General features: G+C 38.7%; 1 long non-coding RNA gene across 1 annotated transcript in view; it reads right to left on the bottom strand.

Annotated features, from left to right (window-relative positions):
• Positions 1-226: 226 nt before the first annotated feature.
• LOC136794328 (uncharacterized) overlaps positions 227-22,727 on the bottom strand; it is a 135,408-nt gene continuing 112,907 nt past the window's right edge. The window contains exon 3 of the long non-coding RNA XR_010840935.1: positions 227-2,803. This is a non-coding gene — a long non-coding RNA (uncharacterized lncRNA). The remainder of the gene's footprint in view (positions 2,804-22,727) is intronic.

Raw genomic sequence — 22,727 nt, 5'->3', positions numbered from 1 at the left:
CTCTTTGGGTTTATCCTGTATGGGACTCTCTGTGCTTCCTGGACTTGATTATTTCCTTTCCTATATTAGGGAAGTTTTCAACTATAATCTCTTCAAATATTTTCTCAGTCCCTTTCTTTTTCTCTTCTTTTTCTGGGACACCTATAATTCGAATGTTGGTGCGTTTAATGTTGTCCCAGAGGTCTCTGAGACTGTCTTCAGTTCTTTTCATTCTTTTTTCTTTCTTCTGCTCTGCAGTAGTTATTTCCACTATTTTATCTTCCAGGTCACTTATCCATCCTTCTGCCTCAGTTATTCTGCTATTGATCCCATCTAGAGTATTTTTCATTTCATTTATTGTGTTGCTCATCGTTTCTTGCTTCCTCTTTATTTCTTCTAGGTCCCTGTTAACTGTTTCTTGCAAATTGTCTATTCTATTTCCAAGGTTTTGAATCATCTTTACTATCATTATTCTGAATTCTTTTTCAGGTAGACTGCCTATTTCCTCTTCATTTGTTAGGTCTGGTGTGTTTTTATCTTGCTCCTTCATCTGTTGTGTGTTTTTCTGTCTTCTCATTTCGCTTATCTTACTGTGTTTGGGGTCTCCTTTTTGCACGCTGCAGGTTTGTAGTTCCCGTTGTTTCTGGTGGCTGTCCCCAGTGGCTAAGGTTGGTTCAGTGGGTTGAGTAGGTTCCCTGGTTGGGGGGACTAGTGCCTCTGTTCTGGTGGATGAGGCTGGATCTTGTCTTTCTGGTGGGCAGGTCCACGTCTGGTGGTGTGTTTGGGGATGTTGGTAGCCTTATTATGATTTTAGGCAGCCTCTCTGCTAATGGATGGGGCTGCAGACCTGTCTTGCTCTTTGTTGGGGAATAGGGTGTCCAGCACTGTTCTTTGCTGGTCCTTGAGTGAAGCTGGGTCTTGGTGTTGAGATGGAGATCTCTGGGAGATTTTCGCCGTCTGATATTACGTGGAGCTGGGAGGTCTCTTGTGGACTAGTGTCTTGAGGTTGGTTCTCCCACCTCAGGGACACCGCCCTGGTGCCTGGCTGGGGCGCCAAGAACCTTTAATCCACACGGCTCAAAATAAAAGGTAGAAAAAATAGGAAGGAAAGAAAAGGAAGGAAGGAGGGAGGGAGGGAAGGAAGGAAGAAAGGAAGAAAGACATGAAGGAAGGAAGAAAGCAAGAAAGAAAGGAAGGAAGGTGCAGAGGAAGAAAGGGAGGAAGGAAGAGTGGAAGAGAGGAAAGAAGGGGTAAGGAAGGAAGAAAGGAGGGAAGGAGGGAAGAAAGGGAGAAGACAGAGTAGGATAAAGTATAGTTATTAAAATAAAAAATAATTATTAAGAAAATTTCCTTTAAAAAAAAAAACCAGAAAAACGGGTCAGTCTAACCCTAGGACAAATGGTGAAAGCAAAGTTATACAGACAAAATCTCACACAGCAGCACACACATACACACTCACAAAAAGAAAAAAAAGGGGGAAATAATAGTATATCTTGGTCCCAAAGTCCACCTCCTCAACTTGGGATGATCCGTTGTGTATTCAGGTTTTCAACAGATGCAGGGCACTTAAAGTTGATTGTGGAGCTTTAATCCGCCGCTTCTGAGGCTGCTGGGAGAGACCTCCGCCTCTCTTCTCTGTTCGCACAGCTCCTGGGGTTCAGCTTTGGACTTGGTCCCGCCTCTGCGTGTAGGTCATCCGAACGCGACTGCCCTTCGCTCAGACAGGACGATGTTACAGGAGCAGTTGATTTGGGGGCTCCAGCTCACTCAGGCTGGGGGGAGGGAGTGGCACGGATGCAGGGCGAGTCCGCGGCGGCAGAGGCCGATGTGACGCTGCGCCAGCCCAAGGCGCGCCGCGCATTCTCCCGGGGAAGCTGTCCCTGGATCCCGGGACCCCGGCAGTGGCGGACTGCACGGGCTCCCGGGAGGGCCGGTGTGGAGAGTGACCTGTGCTCACACACAGGCCTCTTGGTGGTGGCAGCAGCAACCTTAGCGTCCGACACCCGTCTCTACTGTCCGTGCCGACAGCCGCGGCTCGCGCCCGTTTCTGGAGTTCCTCTACGCGGTGCTCTTAATCCCCTCACCTCACGCCCGAGGAAGCAAAGAGGCAAGAAAAAGTCTCTTGTCTCTTCGGCAGCTCTGCGCCCGCTTCTGGGGCTCCTTTAAGTGGCGCACTTAATCCCCTCTCCTCGCGCCCAGGCAGCAAAGAGGGAAGAAAAGGTCTCTTGCCTCTTCGGCAGCTCCAGACTTCTCCCGAACTCCCTCCCGGCCAGCCGTGGCGCACTAGCCCCCTTCAGGCTGTTTTCACTCTGCCAACTCCAGACCTTTCCCTGGGATCCGACTGAAGCCCGAGCCTCAGCTCCCGGCCCTGCCCGCCCCAGCGGGTGAGCAGACAAGCCTCTCGGGCTGGTGAGTGCTGGGCGGCACCGATCCTCTGCGGGAATGTCTCCGCTTTGCCCTCCGCACCCTGTTGCTGCGCTCTCCTCCGCGGCTCCGGAGCTTCCCCCTCCGCCACCCACAGTCTCTGCCCGCGAAGGGGCTTCTAGTGTGTGGGAGTCTTTCCTCCTTCACGGCTCCCTCCCACTGGTGTAGGTCCCGTCCTTATTCTTTTGTCCCTGTTTATTCTTTTTTCTTTTGCCCTACCCAGGTATGTGGGGAGTTTCTTGCCTTTTTGGAGGTCTGAGGTCTTCTGCCAGCGTTCGGTGGGTGTTCTATAGGAGAAGTTCCACGTGTAGATGTATTTCTGATGTCTCTGTGAGGAGGAAGGAGATCTCCGAGTCTTACTCTTCCGCCATCTTTGGCCAAAGCATTTTAAAGACTGGATCTAAAGAGACAGACATGTGGAGAAAAATGGTATAATTATCTTTTAGTTCTATAAAAATCAAGCCTGAGGAAAATGTTTTAATTTTTTTCTCCTAACAAAAAAGAATGTATTTCATTGTGTAACATTTAGAAAATAGGAATTGGCAAAAAGATGAAATTTAATTCATAATCCTGTTCAAAAACATTTTTAATATATGTGTGAACATCGTCCAGTTCTATTCCCCTATGTGTATGTATGTGGGTGGGTTTGTGTGTTTATGCGTGCTTGTATATGTGTATAAATCCCCTCTTATTTTCAAACTGGGATTTGTGATACAAGTACAATTGAAGAGCAAGGTTGGGTTGCCTTCTTTCTTTGTCCTAGCACACTGGCCATTTGTATTTTAATGACTTCCCAGCTACTATTGACTAGGGGTAGATTGGAGCTTTTGACCTTGAGGTTAAAGTTTCCATGTCGTCTGTTACTAATCTCTTGAGACAGCTTGTCCCCAGACATTGTTTCTTTTGGGCATGTTTTTATCTAAATTCCTTCTAACAATAAACCACTAAGAACCTCCCAGTCTGAGAATAGTGGAAGTGGATCCTTGGAAAAACCATACCGTGCTTCTCCAAGTACATGCTGAACTCTGATCTTCTTGCAGAAATTTCATGGTTGGTATGAACTGCCCTATCAGGAAAATTTCCCTCTGTTGTTGATAAAGAAGAACAGTTCAGAGAAGAATAGTTTTTTTCAGGTAACAGTGTGGGTCCCAAACAGATAAGGAGCACACCAAGCAAAAGCTTTCCAGACAGAAATCCATTTTTTCCCCAGGTATCATTCTCTATTTTTATAAATAATCAGGTAGCTATTTTCTCCCTTTTTTGTTTTGATTCCTTCATTCTCTCTTATAGATTCTGCACAGAGGACCTCATCCCATTATGACATAGTCAAAGAGTCACTCACTTCCAAACCCATGAGTAAAAAGAGAAAACAAAAACTCATAGAATTTGCCTTAAATGTATCATTTTTTTGACATTCATTCATCATAGATATATAAAATAGTTACCAAACTGAAGCCAAGAAAAAGAAAAATTCCTTGTGACACAACTGAGATTGAAATACCAAAGTGAATTCCCATTGGCCTCAGAATAGCATTAAACTATTGCTGCATAGAAGAGCTTTACATTACAAGTGCATATATTGGTCTAACAAAAAGTAAATTCCTTTACCACTATAGGAAATTATGCACTTGTTTTGCTGCCTTTTCAGCACAACGCTTAGTACATGGTAATATATAAACCTTTGAGTACCAATTGAGTTCTTTACTTGCAACTGAATTTGTTTAAACAGCTACTTTTAACAAAACTGATCCTCTAATTCCTTAAAGTATCTACAGTCTGAAATCCAGTTAAGTGTTAAATTCATTGTATGCTTAAAAATGCTCAATGCCAGCATTTTTATTGTCCAAATTATTGGCGTTTATCGGCTGCAATGACATTTTTTTCTTTGTGCATTTCTAATTGGAGAAAAATGCATACATTTGAATTGGACTGGAAACCTAATCTTAATAAAGGGGGTTGAAACTATTCTTTTGTCCTTCTGAAATAATATTTTTTTAGCATAGCTTAGATCTAAATGTATATGTTAACTTCCAAAATTTAAATGGTGGAAAAAATGGTCCTGTCCCATTCTCTTCTTGAAAAGCATGTCAGGAAGAAGAAGAAGAAGCAACAGAAGTAAAAGTCTCATATTAAGAGAAGTGGAAGACATTTATAATCCAAACTACAACGTGTGGAAAACTATGTAGTGGAGGTAAAAGAGGTATGAAAAGATGATAAGAGCGAATGATTTCAAGATCTCAAGCTATCAACTTATGCACAGCTGTCCTCAGAAGATGGTACACCTTAAGGGAAATACCCAGAATCCATAACAGGAACAATAAAAATATTGCATGGAACTGGAGTTATATTCTTTCCCGGGCTCTGAAGTGGCACCCTGAGCAACAAGGGCGATGAGGCTGAAGCCTGCTGTTTCCACAGGGGACAGTTTTGCATACATCTTATGGGAAGAGATTCTGAATCATGATGATCCCTGTAACTGCAAATCCTGCTGGCTGAAGAGAAGAGAAACAGTTTACAAAACGTATACAACTCTGGCATAAGGAACTTTCATGTGAATTGGGGAGAATCCCCATCATCTGGGAACGTGTGCTGCTCACTTTTCTAATGACTCTTCTGTAATTAAATCATCTTGTTAAAACTCGTCACATTCAGAGATGAGAAATCATAAAAAATAAACTGGAAACCATTAGAAAATACAATAACGGAAAGAACAAGAAAAATAAACCAACCATAGATGAAGAGAACATTACTACAGAGTAGTATGATTCCATGAGCTTGAATAATTTAACAAATCAAGAAAAGTCACAGCAGAGACAATAACTCAGGGTAACAACAATGAGACAGGAAAACATAAAATATAAGCTAACAGGACTCTGTAGAAAAAGTATAAAAGAAAGACAAATCATAACACAAATAAAAGCAATATATATGTAGAAATGGGTAAAAACACCACATTAAGAAGAGTAAGCAAAATAAAAATGTAAAGGATTATAAAGCAAATATGAGATCTGGAAGACAGTCAAAGGAGGTACTGCATGAATATAAATACATCTGAAGAAGAAAACCAAACTTCCAAGAGAAAAAATGTATTTAAACATGTAAATTTAGAAGTTTTCTAGAAATAAAAAAGTTGAATTTACAAATTGAAAGAACATACTGCACCTTAGAAAAGGTCATTTTATGTAGAATAATGGGCACCAACATGTATCCTAGTAAAATTACAGAACTTCAAAACTAAAGATGAATAGGACTTCCCTGGTGGCACAATGGTTAAGAATCTGCCTGCCAATGCAGGGGATACGGGTTTGAGCCCTGCTCTGGGAGGATCCCACATGCCGCGGAGCAACTAACCCTGTGCACCACAACTACTGAGTCCGTGTGCCACAACTACTGAAGCCCGCACTCCTAGAGCCCGTGCTCCACAACAAGAGAAGCCACCACAATAAACCTGCACACTGCAATGAAGAGTAGCCTCCGCTTGCCCCAACTAAAGAAAGCCCAAGCAAAACACCAAAGACCCAACGCAGCCCAAAATAAATAATAGATAAATAAATAAAGATGAATAAAAAATAAGGAACCTGTTGAGTATCCATGAAAAAAAAAAAAGACCTGAGTCACCCAGAGGAAAACATTCAGATTGTCCTTAGACACACTGTCAGCAACATTATTCAACACTAGAATTCAGTGGAGAAATATATCCAAAAGTCTTAAGGGGCAAAAACATTGAGATACAAGAACATTATACCCAACAAAGTGTTGGGCTCTTGGGCTGAACAGTGCTCTTGAGCCAAGCACAGTGTCTGGAAAACAGCAAATAGATTTAAAAAAATGAATAACCTTAGTGATGGCATATGAGTTTGATCCCCTGTTGGATATCCACCAGAGTGTTCTGGCAAACTTAAAGACATGAGAGTAGAGCCCAGGAGGAAAGAGGTCACATTTGTGAACCATGATAAGTTAGCTAAAAGTGTAAACCAGGAAGGAGATACAAAACTCAAGGAAAATAATTTTTCAGAATAATAGCTTTTCAGAACTAAACTTCATTAAATACAGTAAAAACACAATCTAGAGTAGGATAATACTAGGCACTGTCACAAGCCCTTGACATGAATCAACTCATTTAATTCTCAAGAGCATCATGTAGCCACAATTATTAATATTATCACATCCATTTTACAGACAGAGAATCTGAGGCACAAATTTTTAAAGTAACTTGCCCAAAGTCACATAGCTTTTGAACACAGTCTGGCTCCACATGCATAGCTGCTTCAGTTAGAGAAAAGGGAGGCCCATCACAAGAAAGCAAAGGAAGGAAAGAGCATTTCAAGGCAAACACATTGACAACAAAGTCAGACACTACAGAGAGGTCGAGTGGTATCTGGGAATTAGGTGGGCTTTTCTGACAGTTGAGAAAACAATCACAGCAAGTATTGAAGGCAGAAGCCAGACTAGGGTGAAAAGAGTAAGTGTAGGCCAGAAAAATGAAAACAGTGAATATAGATCAATATGTAGACACATTTGATAGGGAAGAAAAGATATGGGTATCTCTTAAAACATTCTGGACATTTTTTTGGTCTTCTCTCTGTAAGGAAGTCTAAACTTCAGACCATTACTTTTGCCTAATTTGAGAACAATGTCTCAATGTACATATATGAGGCATTTAGATTTTATTTCTCTGTCTTAAATATTGTTATGTCAACTTGTAAACCACACCGCTTACAGGGGAGAGCTGCAAAACGGATAATCGGACAATATAAGTCACAGAGAGTTGTAGCAAATATCAAGAGCTATCTGGTTTGACCTAAATTTGTCTTGCTTTTAGGTAAATCCATTAAAGGACTGTTTCACATCCTAGTTTAAAGCTTTGGGGATTTTGTTCTTGTCAGTGTTATAGTTCATGGTACTGTTTACTTAGAATAGTGATCTCAGTAACTAAATAGCTAAAAAAAAAAAAAAAAAAAAAAAAAAAACACCAAAAAACGCTTTTGATAAAGAGCATACAATGCAAGTAACAGGTTGCAGAACAATTGTGTTTTTACCTAAATAAGAAAAGGAGTTTTGAACACTGTCGCCTCCCCTTTGGTTACCTAGTGATATTGCCCAGTAACAGACTGTCTTCCCAAGCTGAGGCCAATAAAGCAGGTCTGCATATGCTGCAGATCTTAAAATCGCAAATTTACACTGTAGAGTAGGCCCTCGAGGCTCGAGGCCACATATAGTGATGACACACTCAGGATGTTTGGGTACATCTCTCCAATAGCACAAAGGGAGCTATTTTTTTTCTTATTACAAAAATAGTTGGCCAGCTGTTACAGCGTTTCCCTGACTAGTTTCAAGACAATTTCTCTCTTTCGTTTGATGGAAACAGCCAGCTAGCTACCTTTCCCTTTTCTTTCTCCTCTTTTATGCCTTGTACAGTATCTGGGATTTGACGAAGGAGAGATTATGTGTTTGAGCTGTCACAAAACAGTCTGTCACTACTCAGAAGCAGAAAATGTGTATATAAAGCATTATATATAAAAGGAGGCTGTCCTACACTTGGCAGGAGAGAGATGTGTGAACAGAAACGAGACTGTTACTCATGCTGGTGCTGGAAGACATGTGGATCCTTACAGACACGAGCTATAAGCAAAGATTTCACACCGCACAAACTGGTAACCGAGGTTCTATATCTTAACAAGGCCCATAATGACTTTGGGCTCTTGATAGTTTGGCATTCACCCATGCAGTCCATTCTAAATAAACAGATATTCTTTGCTGTGAGTTTTCTACAAGAGCTAAAGTAGCTAACTAGACTTTCTGGAAAGTAAGAATACCATCCTAAGCACCTAAGCATTTTTTTTTTTTTAAACATCCAGCATATCACACAGTCTGGCACATATGTATTTCATAAACAAATGAAAGCTATATATTTCTCAACTCCTTCTGCTACTATATGTGCACTTGGTGTTAATTCTCTTTTAATTGCACCAAAAGTAATGTCTCTTTTGTGGTCATGAGTGACCTAATCTACAGAGAAACCCCCAAACATGTTAGAAGATGTACATTTATAAATTACTTCCCATTAAGACCTTCATGCTTTATAAATACAGAATCTACCCCTTTTCCCAGCTTCTAGTCATTCTCTTCACTTGCCTCCACATTTCCTCTCCCATATGTACAGAAACTCAAGCATCTGTCTGACTCTCTCATTTTTAAGGAACTACTGTTAGTTTCTGCAATGCTCTCTCCTCTGTCTCCTAGACAGTCAGACCAGGGGCTAGGACAGCTGAGGAGGGCACCGTTGAGGCTCATCCCTGAGAGCAGTACATAATTAGCATCTGCTTATTTGAGATCATGGTCATTCTGTCACCCTTAAAGGGATTCATTAAAGGTCACTGCATGTACTACTTGGGTAGATGGATTTACACCTAAAGAAATAGAGTTCAATGTGGGCCTAATAGTACCAGCCTCTGCCCATGAACTATAAGCATTATAAAATCACCACAGTCTTTGCAGGTTAACAGCAATATTAGCCTAGAAGAAAATCAAGGATTCTCTTTTTCTGTAGTCATTGATTTATTAGTTGGTTTCCCATATAGCTCCTTTCCTATCAGTCCCAAACACAGAGATTGGAACTACATCATAAAATGGTAATGTTGTTACACATGTGTATATCATATTACGATTTTCTACTTATGCCATTACCTTATTTGAACTTGGTATCATACCAAGTGATATTATTGAATTGTTTTCTCTTTTAGAAAAAATCAGAATTTTACTTGGCAGAACTTGTACATATAAAAAATTATGGGGCATTTTAAAACTTGGGATTCTAGGAAAGTTATTTGAGCTCTCTAAGGCTCAGTTTCCTGTTCTATAAAAGAGATGTAACAATAGTACCAAATGCATAAGGTTGTTTGAAGATTAAACAAGTTAATATGTGATGGTTAATTAGAATAGTATCTGGCACATAGAGATGTTAGCTATTATTGTTTTGTAGCATTAGTGTCATTATTAGTATTATTATTTTCAAATGAATCATCCCAGAGAATTACCATTGCTTCAACTTTAAAATACAGACTTTAATAGTGATGTCTATATAAAAAGTTTTTATTTTAAACCCAAGTTGAAACAAGAATAAATAGGGTATTTCATTGTGCTTTTGCTGCTATCTGTAAAGGGCTATTTTTATAAAAGACCTTTCCTGTAGGCAGGTGAACAAAATCTAAAAATCTCAGCTGTGTCCGTCCCCCAACTAGGCTAGTTATTGTTGAGTTGTGGACTTTGAACATTTTCTTCATAGCATTCTCAGGTAAGACTCACTATATTTTAAGATTTCTCAGTCATTTAATATTTGTGATTACCCAAAACCAAGTGTGTCCTAGTGGTAGGAAGTATACTCAATTTTACATCCCCTCTTTTTATAATGTAACACATAATTACTAGTGAAAGAATGCAGTATGAATTGTAATGTCAAAAGGTGGTACTATACCTCGAGAGAACATTTAAATTTTTTTTTGAATTTTTGAATTTTATTTTATTTATTTTTTATACAGCAGGTTCTTATAAGTTATCTATTTTATAAATATTAGTGCGTATATGTCAGTCCCAATCTCCCAATTCATCCCCGCCTTTCCTCCCCTTGGTGTCCATACGTTTGTTCTCTACATCTGTTTGTGTCTCTATTTCTGCCTTGCAAACTGGTTCATCTGTACCATTTTTCTAGATTCCACATATATGTGCTAATATACGCTATTTGTTTTTCTCTTTCTGACTTACTTCACTCTGTATGACAGTCTCTAGATCCATACACATCTCTACAAATGACCCAATTTTGTTCCTTTTTATGGCTGAGAAATAGTCCATTGTATATATGTACCACATCCTCTTTATCCATTCGTCTGTTGATGGGCATTTAGGTTGCTTCCATGACCTGGCTATTGTAAATAGTGCTGCAATGAGAACATTTAAATTTAAGTTTTATATTTTTAATTCCAAATAATTGCATCTCCCCTAAGAGATTAAATTTGGGGCAAAAGATAGCATTTTCAGACTGTTTTATGACTCTATATTCTTCAAAATTTGATGTCCTGTCCTTAGCAGGGAAAAGGCAGCCACAAGCTCTTCATCTTAGCCTATCCTTAACTCTGCCCACTAAACTCTTCATAAGAGGAGGATCGTGCTGATTTTAAAAGTCAGCCTATGAAAGTATGTCTTCAGGGCCCTATATGTTCTGTTTCATCTGTTTGGGCAAACTCTCCATCTACGTTTACACGTTTGCAACTTTGGCTGCTCTGGTCCTTGGCTGTAAGCCAAGAATTCCGGACATGCACAGTGCTGTAAAATCCTCCCAGGGATTTTAAACTCCTTTCTGAGAGCTCCCAGGCAGGTCTCACATGTGCACTGCACAGGTGCTCTCCCTGGGAATCTGCCTTGACTTCCTGGGCTGGTCACTGATTCCATGGGCTCCGGCCCCTCCTGCTCTTGGACAATGCCCATTCATTCCCCCCCACTGCTGCCACCTATGAGGGACACTGTCTCTCACAGTGCTAAGCTGTTGTGGTTTTCCAGCCCTTCCAGTCTTCTTCAAACATGTTTACGGTCAGCTTCCCTTCATCTGGCACACAAACAATGCCCAGGCAGCCTTTGTCCTGACAATTCTGCACGCCCAGACTGCCCGTGTTTTAAGCCCTCTTGAGACTGCCATCAGAGTAGTTACATGGCCTCTTATCCTTTAGATTTATCAGATGCAAGTCAGACGCTAGTCCACAAAGCTCCAGGGAACACATATAATTCTTGATGTGGGGAACAATGGCCCCCCATCCCTCCTCCATGGGTAGGGCACTAGGGGAGAGAGACAGTTGAAAGCATACTGACAGTTCTCTGCAAAAATCCTCTTCCAACATCCAACTTGACATTTAGGAATTTAGACCTAAATGTGGATGAGGAATTGATTCACAAACTAGAATTGGCCACCTCCCGGGCAACACTTTCACGATGGCCTCTCACCTAATCTTGGAATGTTTAGGGGGTTCCAACACAATTGAGTCTAAAATAGTTGCATTTCAAAATAATATTACTGTTGTATGAAATAATACAGAAATATTGGTAAGAGGAGATTTCATTTTTGCTAGATGAAACTTGACAACTGCACTGACCAAATTGCCACTACTGTGTAGAAGATCTCGCAAAATATGAAATTTGTTAACCATCAGGAATCAATGCATTTTAAATGAGGAAGCTATAGAGAGGCTAGTGATTAATACAAGAAGAAATCATTCTAAATTTTTAAAATATCAGTTGGGAGCATTATTTTAAAAGCAGACCTTCTAAGCTTTGCTCAGATTTCTCCACATTCCTACCCCCATAATAAAGGAAAGTCCAAGTTTAGCAAGATAGGGCTCAAAAGAGTGAACTTCTTTAGGTTTTGATTGCTAGTTCCATACACTGAAAATTTCCATAGGATATAAACTCAAAATAGACTCAGCAGGGATTTTCCCGGTGGTCCAGTGGTTAAGATTCTGCCTTCCAATGCAGGAGGTGCAGGTTCGATCCCTGGTTGGGGAACTAAGATCCCACATGCCGCAGGGTGCAATCAAAAACTTAAAAAAAAAAAAAAAAAGGCTCAGCATATGGACAGAGGATCAAAGGAGAGAGAAAGCAACAAGAGGAAAAAAGATACAAAATACTTGTGGCTCAAACAAAACTGCACCTGCATTCAAGCAGCAGTCTGCTCTTCAAAGCAGTGGTTCTCTTAGCAACTGCTGTGGAAGCAATGTGGGTTGCTCTTCTTCATTCATGTGTTTCCCACTACAGATTAGGAGCTGTATTTATACCTTTGAATCTTTTTCATGAAGGATTTTTTTTTTTTCTCCACAAACGATCTTCTCGCTTTTTCTTTCTCTTTCCTCTCTTCTTTCTCTCCCCCTCCCTCTCCTCTCCCTAGAATTATTAACAGATTTTTGAATACTATGTAAAATACAGGGAAGAGAATTACCATTTTCATACCCTATTACCTTTTCTTAAACTTTTTTTTTTTTTTTTCTTGGGGTACGTGGGCCTCTCACTGTTGTGGCCTCTCCCGTTGCGGAGCACAGGCTCCAGACGCGCAGGCTCAGCAGCCATGGCTCATGGGCCCAGCCGCTCTGCGGCATGTGGGATCTTCCCGGACTGGGGCACAAACCCGTGTCCCCTGCATCGGCAGGCGGGCTCTCAACCACTATGCCACCAGGGAAGCCCTAAACTGGTTATTTTTAATGATTTAAGTATTAACAGAGATACTTCTTCCCAAATCAACAAGGATTAATGGTGAGAAGAAATTAACACCCTTTTCTAAGAAAAGGGCATATGTTGAACTCATACTTTACTTTTGACAGTCATAGCTAGGTGCTTTGCAACAACCATATAATGAAGGGATTATTATCCCCATTTTATAGTTTATTAAACTGAAATTCAGAGAATTTAATTCATTTGCTAGGGTCACACAATTTGGAATTCATGAGTCATAATATATCCCTAGTTTCTCGGACTAGTCCTCCTCACCACAGTGCCTTTACTTAATGAGCTCTCTTGCTGATGACTCTTTCTGGTCTGCAGGCATCCTCCACATGTGCTCTTACTGAGCCATCACAAAAATTTAAATGTTGGCTTAATATATTTTCTATGTTATTATGTGCACCCCATAACTAAGATGACTATCTCTATTAACTGTGAAAAGTTATCTAAGAATCATTCAGTTGCAGCCAAAACAATTGCAGTGGATCCCATTATGCACCACCTGGATCTCCTGTGCAGATTGAAACATTCTCTCAGAGGCTCGGAGTGCTGGTTGCTAAGAGTGCTTAAGTGAGTCTATCTTCAGGACTTACCCCAAATCATGCTCCATTTCCAGAAGCAGTGTGCATCTAATGACTGATTGATATAAGAATATAAAGAACTTTGCATCGATCTCAGATAACTTTCAAGGGTCATCTCAATAAGAGGGCTCTCAGTAGGATTGGCTGAGGCCTTTTATATAACTTCATTGCAGTTAAATCTCTTCCTCCACTTTCTTGATCCTACTTTCTTCACTCCCTTCCTAGGTGTTGATTCTGGGAGAACTTCCCAGTAAATTTCCTCCGTGCAAAGGTGTGTCTCAAAGGCTGCCTCCTGGGGAACTCAGTGTGAAATAGTTGGTGCTGGAGTGGTCTGAAAACACAACCCTAAAATGAGATTTTGAAGCTGGATCGATAACTGGCAAAAAGAGCCCTATTATATCAGTGTATAGACATAGCCTTTTGCATGGGATAGTGGTACAACTGTCAAAACTTTTACAGGTTGTGAATTTGGATGGTGTACTAGAAGAAGGAAATGCACTAATAGATACAATGTACAGAGTAGTTAAGAAATACAGAGAAATCATGATTACAAGGACTATGAAAGGTGATGACTGCTGTTGGGGGCAATTGATGATTTGAAAAAGACAATGAAATGCTGAGGGGGATTAATCACCAATTAAGGACTAAATATGAAAGATAGTTGGCCTCAAAGACAGCGGGTAAAGAGACTCTCATCTTTTCAGGTAGAGAGCTTTCTGTGCCTTCAACAAACTTGCCACTTCTAGCTCACCCACTTCAGTTAACATGGTATCACTGATGTAGTGGATAAGTGTGGTGTTCGTGGGATGTCCTCATAGCTCTATTAAGCCTCAGGCCACAGCTGCCTGCCAGTTATTTCAGACTCTGTGTACTACGAGGCCAACTGGCAAGAATGAGGAATCATTGTCTTCACAGATTTAATTTACCTTAGTCTTAAGGAGGAGATGCTGTTATACAGGTGGGGCAGTGAATAATATGTTTAGTACCAAGTAATCTTTCACAAATTTCTTAACCTCTATGACTCAATCTCCTCATCTATAAAAATGGAGATAGTAATATGGTAATAAGAAAGATTATTAGGAGAATTAAATTAAGACATATAAAGAATTTAGAGCTATTTCTGATATATAATATTATATACAAGTACTAGATAACATTAGCTCTCATTGTTGTTTCTATGACTTATACCCAAATTTCATTGCTCACATTTTTAAAAAGGATATTGTACTTTCATTCCACTAGTGACTTGTCACATTTTCAATATCTTTTTTTTTTTCTTTTACGTTTTGTTGCTATGGGACTCATTTTCACCTTATGGATTTGTGCAACTAAAATACGACTTTCAGAGACAAGTAATATATTTCTAGGCACTGCTCCTCAATTCAGCTGAATACCACCGCATTAATGGTGGATGCTAGCTGTGGTTGTCATCTGGTTAGCTAAACCTTTCTAAATATTATTGATGGAGAATACAAAGGTCAGGAAGATTATTTTCTAAATTTTCCCATTAAGAACCAAAAAGTACAAAGTATACCTTGATTTTGCTAATCATGGTGAGGATTTTCTACCTTATGATTATGCAATTCTTCATATACCATATATATCTGAAAACTGCATGTGATAGTTTACAGTTTTGATGGCCTAAATATTAGGCAAGCACTGTTTCCTCGATCAGTAGATCTCAAATGGGAGATCAGCATGTATAAGAATCCTAAGGAAATATTATTAAGTTCCAACCTCACTCCCTTTTATATAATAACCATTCCCACCTTGGGATGGGAGAGAATGTTGGACATGGGCACTTGGACAAATCCCCCAGGGAATTCTAACAACTCACCATGGCCAGCACCCGCTCCTCACTTTTCTGATTAAGAACTCTGGTTCAAGGCCTGTTCTTTCATTCTGTTCCTAATTCTCTTCCCACGAAAGTTATTCAAACTCTTTAAAGCTACTATATCTGTATAGTTTGTCATCCATATTTCTTGAGATTTTTCTTTCTGCATTAGAGGCAATATGATCTTCTCATTATCTGTAATGTTTCAAATCTGGCTGTTTCTCAAGAACTTGACTCAGAACTTCCCATTTTTTTTATCCCTAGAGAGTCCTTTTCTGACAAACAAAAAATTACTTTCTCTTTTCTCTATCCCTTGATAGAACTTTATTCAAAAAGTCACTGAAATATCTAGATAGTTGACCATTGGTCTGTCATTTTTAGGTATTCCTTGAAGACAGATCTCTGCCTTATTCAATCATATGTCCCCTACATCTACTCTAATGCCTGGGACATAAAAAAAAGCATACTTATATTTTTTCCATTTTTTCTTTGTGGAGTCAACATAACAGGGTATGGTAATTCTTGCCCTTTTGTATACATAAGAATCACCAGGGGGATCTGTTTAAAAGTAAATTCCTAGCCTGTTCCAGAAGAGAATTTTATTCAACAGATCAGGGAAGGACCTAAGTAATCTGCCTTTTCTGCAGCAACCCCAGGTGATTCTAATAATCATGGCCATTAGAACAGTGGAAGAAACAGCAGTCTAGCATCAACCCATAGCTTTACAAATCTAGAAACTAGATTTTGCCAGTAATCTTAAAGACGATCTGGATCAGAGCAGCTAATTCACAATAAACCTGACCATAACGTTAATATATAAACTTAAAATGAGAAATAAAACTTAGAAAGACTTATCAACTAGTCAGTTAATTTTATCTTGTAGGGAAATTAACATGACATATTATAAAATTATAAGTCAGAAAATTGGGCTGTGAGCCAGGCCAGTTATGTGGTGATGTTCCAATAAATGGACTATTTGAACTTGCTTTATAAATAAGAAAGTGGTACCATACAATATATGTCATAATGATTTTTATAAAGTTCCTTTAAGCAAAGAAGTATATGGAATTATAATTTTGCTGAAGAGTTTGGTCTTTTGTTTCTATCGGGTTGCAATATCTGGAAGGGTACTATGCATTTTCACTTGGCAGATGAAGGAATTTTATGTGCATATACACACATGCTAAAAACCCATGCCAAAGTTAGAAAAGATGAAACAGGATGCCTTTACAAATTGCAGGGGCAACTACAGAAATACAAAAAAAGAGGCTGTCTGTCCTAGCACCATCATCATCAGGAGCTACATGGTCAACTCAAATATCCATTGGCAAATGACCAAAAGGAGGCATCCAGCTTCTAAGAAAAAGATAAGAAACCTCCAGGGCTTCCCTGGTGTCACGGTGGTTGAGAGTCCGCCTGCCGATGCAGGGGACACGGGTTCGTGCCCTGATCTGGGAGGATCCCATAGGCCGTGGAGTGGCTAGGCCCGTTAGCCATGGCCTCTGAGCCTGCGCGTCCAGAGCCTGTGCTCCGTCCGCAACGGGAGAGGCCACAACAGTGAGAGGCCCGCGTACAGCAAAAACAACGACAACAACAACAAAAAACCACAAAAAAAAACCACCTCCAGGAGAACTATCCTAAAAAGCAGCAGAATATACTTGCAAAAAATCAAGGATAAAACAACAGATTTGAGCAAGAAGAAAATTGAGTAAAACTATAGGTGAAGGCCCAAAGAAGGCAGCTTTATTCCCCAGGAAATTCACATAAATAAGCTTCTAGAAAACACCTTTTTCTTCTCTTTCCGACCCCCCAAACAAACCAGTTTAAAATAAATGTATGGAGCTTAAAGTGCTAACATTTCAACTTCTGCTTATTGAGATTTAAGTGGATTTTCATGAGTAAAATATATTAAATAGCCAAACCTTTGCAATATCTACTTGACATTACAGTTTAATTTTCAGAAGATAAGGGCAAACAGCAATTCCAGTCTGCAGAATCAGTAGGATAAAATCACCACTGAGAAAATTATATGTGCAGTAGCTTTTTGTAACATGTCTCTAAAACATTAGAGACTAGAAATTAGGAGATCTGGAGATGGAAAAAGAAAACATTAAATTGAGAAAAAATTTCATTTGCACAAAAGCTACTAATGCACATAAACAAGAATCTTTAAAATGTCATTCTGGTAGATTTTAACACTGAGGATATATTATTCACTTTAAAAACACTCTGCAACTGGAGGATATGCTATTTAAAGAATTAAGGGTTTTATGTATAATTCTTTTCACTTCTCTGTCACTAATTTGCTGAAGGACCTTGAGAGCAAGTCTCTTAAATGCTCCAAATCTCAGTTTCTTTCTCATTTTCAAAAGATAAAAGAATTCTACAAATCTGGGGCCTTAGATAAACAATTAGTATATGGTAGATAAAAGATAGTCACAGAATCTTTGTTTTTCCTCCCACTGAGAGGTGGAGCCAAATTCCCTTCCAGTTGAATGTTAGCTGGCCTTAGGAACTACTTAGTGAGGAGGCCTAAGATAGCCACGCGGTCACAGGGAGAGCAAAGACAGCCAGCCAACTCCCATGTGTTCCAGCCATCCTAGGCCACCTGCCAGATATGTGACTGAAGCAAACTTCAGATGCCTCTGGCCCAGCTACCATTCGACTGTAATCACAGGAGATCCCAAGCAAGAACTGCCCAGCTGATCCAGTCATCCAAGAAATGTGAGGAAGAATAATAAATTGTTTGAAGCCACTAAGTTTTGATGTATTCTCTTACATAGCAATAGATAACTGGAAAAGCATAAAAGCTATGCAGAACTCTGGTTTCCTAGAGTAGGTTTCACAGCTAGGTTCTGTAAAACTCTAGAGTATTATGAGATGTTGCTAAAGGGTTCTACAGTAGACAGCAATTTTTTTTGAACAAGCATAATTTTTGAGCTTTGAAACTGCAGTGCTTGTGCTTACAGTGATGGGCAGTGACCATGCAGTTCTGTTATGAATTTCATTATTGACCCCATATGGAAGCAAATGGTAGAGCTGTGTATTTGGTTGGTTCCATTCTCCATTTTGTCATGAAAGGCTGTTGACAATTAGTGTTTTCTGTACTGCAAGAAGGGGATGATGTTAGGTTGATGATAATAACCTCTCCTTCCCAAATTATTTTCCTCAATTTCCTGTTATACATAACTGCCAGATTTATGGGCACGAACAAGCTCTATTAGTATAATGGAATTAGCAGGGAAATTTTCATTATAAAGAAAAAATTATGATACACTCTGCTTTATTTTCCTCTTTTGTTGTTGCAAGACATTGCAATACATGACTTGCATAGATTAGAAATTAATTGTAATGGGACAATTTTTAACTTTTTTGCAATTTTTTTCATTTAGTTATTTTTGTGTCTTTCTATTTTATATTTCATTAATATTTTCTAATTTACCAACATTTCTGAAGATCCAGTGTGGTTATTTTTGATGATAAAGTATATAGGGGTAGAGGAGAATTTTAGATCTGTCCTAACAGAAAAATTCTGATAAAGTTCATGATGAAGAAATTGAAGATTCCAATCACAAACTGTATAAGCCAGCTTATTGATGACAAGTCACATGATGTTGAAAAGATTTTGTATAATCAACTAAAAACCAATGGCTTCTCCATATATATTGAGTTGTCCACAGGTTTCATCAGTAAATGTCATATTTGCAAGATTTGAAAATGATTGTGAAATTCATAAATTTTTTCTGTTGCAAAAAGCTGCCCCCCAAAAGAAAACATCAAATATTTTTCTCTTAATTTTTGGAAACGTGTCTTGGAGAAAATGACATGGTATCTGTACTGATGGTACTCTGTCAGAGATTTTTGTCTCTCTTAGGAAAAAAGAAAATACTGAATGTGATCATAACATACTATTTTTGTCACATCAGAAAGGTGCTAGTGTCAAAGAGTCTTGGAAATGGAAGGATAGAAGTTCTGGATAATGGTCCAAAAAATGGGTAGTTTTAGTAAACAAAAAATATTTCACTTAAGAATATTCTAGGAAACTGTGTGAAGGCTTTTCTTCAGGATATCTTAACTGAAAGGATAACTGCAGAAGTGCTATCAAGATATTTTGCTGAAATGCTTTGAAGATGAAGCATGGCTACACAACCCTGGTCTGCAGAACTTGGTGGGCACTTTGCATTATAGGAACCAGTTGTACATATCTCAGCAAAGTCCTGGAGAAGATGTTTTGAATTCAAGTGATGCAATTCTTGGATATCAAAGGAAATGGAAAACTTGTAAAGATTATTTTGCAAAAAAAAATCATAAAATGTTTCATTTGCTACTTGGGCCTGAGAGTAAGGAAAAAGATCAGCAAGTTTCAAATCCTATTGAAAACTCTTTTTCTTTTTGGCCACATCCCTTGGCTTGCAGGATCTTAGTTCCGCAACCAGGGATTGAACCTGGGCCACAGCAGTGAAAGTGCCGAGTCCTAACCACTGGACCACTAGGGAACTCCCCAAGAACTCTTGAGAATACGGTAAACTGTACTGAACAGTCTTTATGTATGACTGTGTGAAGGAATCTATCTTTGAACAGTCTTCTCAGCCACAGAATGTGAATTTGAGAGACAAGGAAGAACTTAATGAGCTACATCTGATCATATACTGAAGAGAAATTGACTATCTCTAGAAAAGTTCTGGATTTCTGAAAACAAAACAAAATAAAACAAAAGTATCCTGCCATTATAAGAAAGCAATGAATATTTTGCTGTACTTTTCAATTTCTTACATATGTGTGTAAGCTTTTTCTTGTTGATCAAACATCAAGAGCAAGGGTAGAAACTGTCTCATTTTTGTTGAAAATGTTAGCTCTGGTTATTTATATAATTTTTAATAATAAAGTGAGAATTTTGGCAGCAAAACACAAAACAAAGCAAAAAAAAACCCATAAGTTTTAGATTAAAGAGGTAAAATTTTACTTTTTCAGTTATTTCAAATATTATATTTATATCATATGTAGACACATGAATAGGCCATATAATCAACTCATGCATACATTTTGATAATTCTAAGCCTATATCTGAGTCTTATATCACTGATTAGAAAATATACTTTTAAAATTTATATAAAATTTGTGTCATATGCTGTATTTTCACTCAGTGCTTTGGATTATGACTTTACAGTTTTATTATTCATATTGTTAACAGATTTTCATATTGCAAAGAGCCTCAATTAAATCAGCTTGCAGTTTGTATTGCAAATTGAAGTCTACCAAGCCTTCTTTTGGAAGAAATAAATATGATTTTTGTCTTGAGACAGTTTAATAGAAATTTGTTATGTATACCTTATGTGTATGTAAAACTTATGAAATGGGAAGAAAAAAATTATGAATAGTAAAATTAACCTATTATTTTTTCCAAAAATCTGGCTAAAATATCCTCTCACTTTTAAACAAAAAATACTATTCTTGCATCCACCATACACCCTATCTCATTAGCAAACCACACTGAAGGAACATGCAATGAGACTTTTAGGCTAATATGGATAAAGTTAAAAAAATTAAGTGGAACTTTTTAAAAAAAGAAAAATTTAAGTTTCTTTCACCTACAATATCCACTTGTTTTAGCAATTATAATCTTGGTGGAGGGGCAAACTGTACAAAAAGAACAGGTTAATAAGTTAGCTATAGTAAATAGAACCGCATTTGGAAATGCCATCTTGATTCAAAGGAACACTGGCATTTATTATTGGATTTTTAGATCTATAACTGACTGATCAATCAAATATACTGTGAGATATAGATATCACAGCTTTGTGCAGGACTTCCCTGAGACCTGAATTTCAGTTTCCATGTTCTTCCCGGTTAAAAAGGTTAAGAGAGCCTGACTTACAGTGATGAGTTAAAAAAATAGCATGTTGGCAAAGCTTTATAATGAGAATTAAGGTCTAGTAGTGTGTTGTTCCCTGGTACCAAACAGATTTAACACTGTACCTTGATGAACTCCTCCAAAATAGTTGCTCTTGCTGATTACTCAGCTAAACAAAAGTGAGAAATATGAAATGCTATGGTAACTTTATGACAACAACAATAACAACAAAACCCTGAGCTGAACAGTCAATTACCATGCCACAGTTTGTGTTTTATCAAAGGACATATACACATTCATATTTATATAGCTGTGAAATATTCCTAGAAAGATACTCAGTTCAGTGTTTACCTAAAGGGAGAGAGTCTGGTGGTTTGGGGTCCAAGAAGATCTATTTTTCATTTCTACATCTCCACTGTTTGGAGTATTTTTCAGGAGTGTGTATTTTTCCCACAAAAATCTAGTTAATATAGTAAGTACCCTTGGGTAATGGCTAAGCCTCTAAGCCTCTATGCCTAGGCTTAAGATGAAGAAAGACATCACTCTGAACAGTTGGGACCAGAGGCAAACAAGGAATCCATAGATGAAGGATTAAGGAGGAGAGAAATTGAGTGAGAAAGGGGTAAAAATTTAGGAGATGAAAGAATACTACAGATTGTACAGTATGACTCCTCACTCACAATTCTCTCCAATCCTGAGGGAAGTTTATTTTGAACATGACTGAATTTCTTGTAAAACCTGAAAAATTTTGACATGAGATCATGAGATGGTATTGGGAAGAAGTGAGAGAAACACAGCTGATATCTTGTTTGTCTGAATCAAATAATCAAGACTATATTTCATACCTACTGAGAGACAAACACTGAAGGAAGGAAGGAAGCAGGGGAGAGAAGGAAGGAAGGAAGGAAGGAAAGAAGGAAGGAAGAAAGGAAGGAAGGAAAAAAGAAGGAGAAAAGAAAAAGAAAGGGGAGGGAGGAAAAGAGTGAGGGAGAGAGGGAGGGAGGTAAATAGAAATAAGAAAAGAAAAAGAAAATAAAAGAATGGAAGAAAATGAAAGAGAGAAAGAAAGGAGGAAAGAAGGCAACAAGGAAGGAAAGCGAGAAGGAAAAAATTAAGTGATTTGAGAGAAATCCAGAGCCCGGTCAAAGCTAATCAAAATGCAAATATGCTCATGTTCTATAAAGAAAGGAACTGGAGGAACTAGAGATCAGGAAACTGGTAGTAATTGACATCTTAGGAACTAAGGAGGAGAGGAATGAGTCAGCCCAGAGATTAGAAGATCCAAATGGGAAGAAGGGGGGATGTAGAGAAATGTAGATGCCGCTAACTACTCCTTCAGAAAAACAAGTTTGGAGAAAACGTGAGAAAACAGGTGTTGGACAGTGGGAGAGAAAGTGACATAGAAGAAAGAAGCATGTAGAGATATTAGCTGAGGCTGAGGTGAGACAGTTTTCATGGAATAAGCATGATGAATAACAGGAAGGGAGGAGACACAGAAACATGCTGGTAAAGCCGATCATCCGCGAAATATGGCGTACACTGGATGTAAAGGAGATTCCCCAGAGAGGAATAGTATGGAGTAACAGAGATCCTCTTACATTATCTGAAATATATTCTTATTTGAATGAAACAATGCAGAAATTTTAGCACTTCCACCTTCAAAGAGCTGAGAAGCCCTTATTTAGGCCAAAGACAGGCAGAAAAATAAAGTGGTAAATAAGGAAGTGAAACTAGAGACTACTATTCAAGTCCAAATTCGTGCACAAAGTAGAAAGCTTAAATGAAGTGCCAGGGTACATGT

The sequence above is a fragment of the Kogia breviceps genome, chromosome 5 (assembly GCF_026419965.1).
Source record: "Kogia breviceps isolate mKogBre1 chromosome 5, mKogBre1 haplotype 1, whole genome shotgun sequence".
Classification (NCBI taxonomy): Eukaryota; Metazoa; Chordata; class Mammalia; order Artiodactyla; family Physeteridae; genus Kogia; species Kogia breviceps.
The sequence above is the reverse complement of the archived record's forward strand: the minus strand, read 5'-3'. Positions and strand labels throughout refer to the sequence as shown.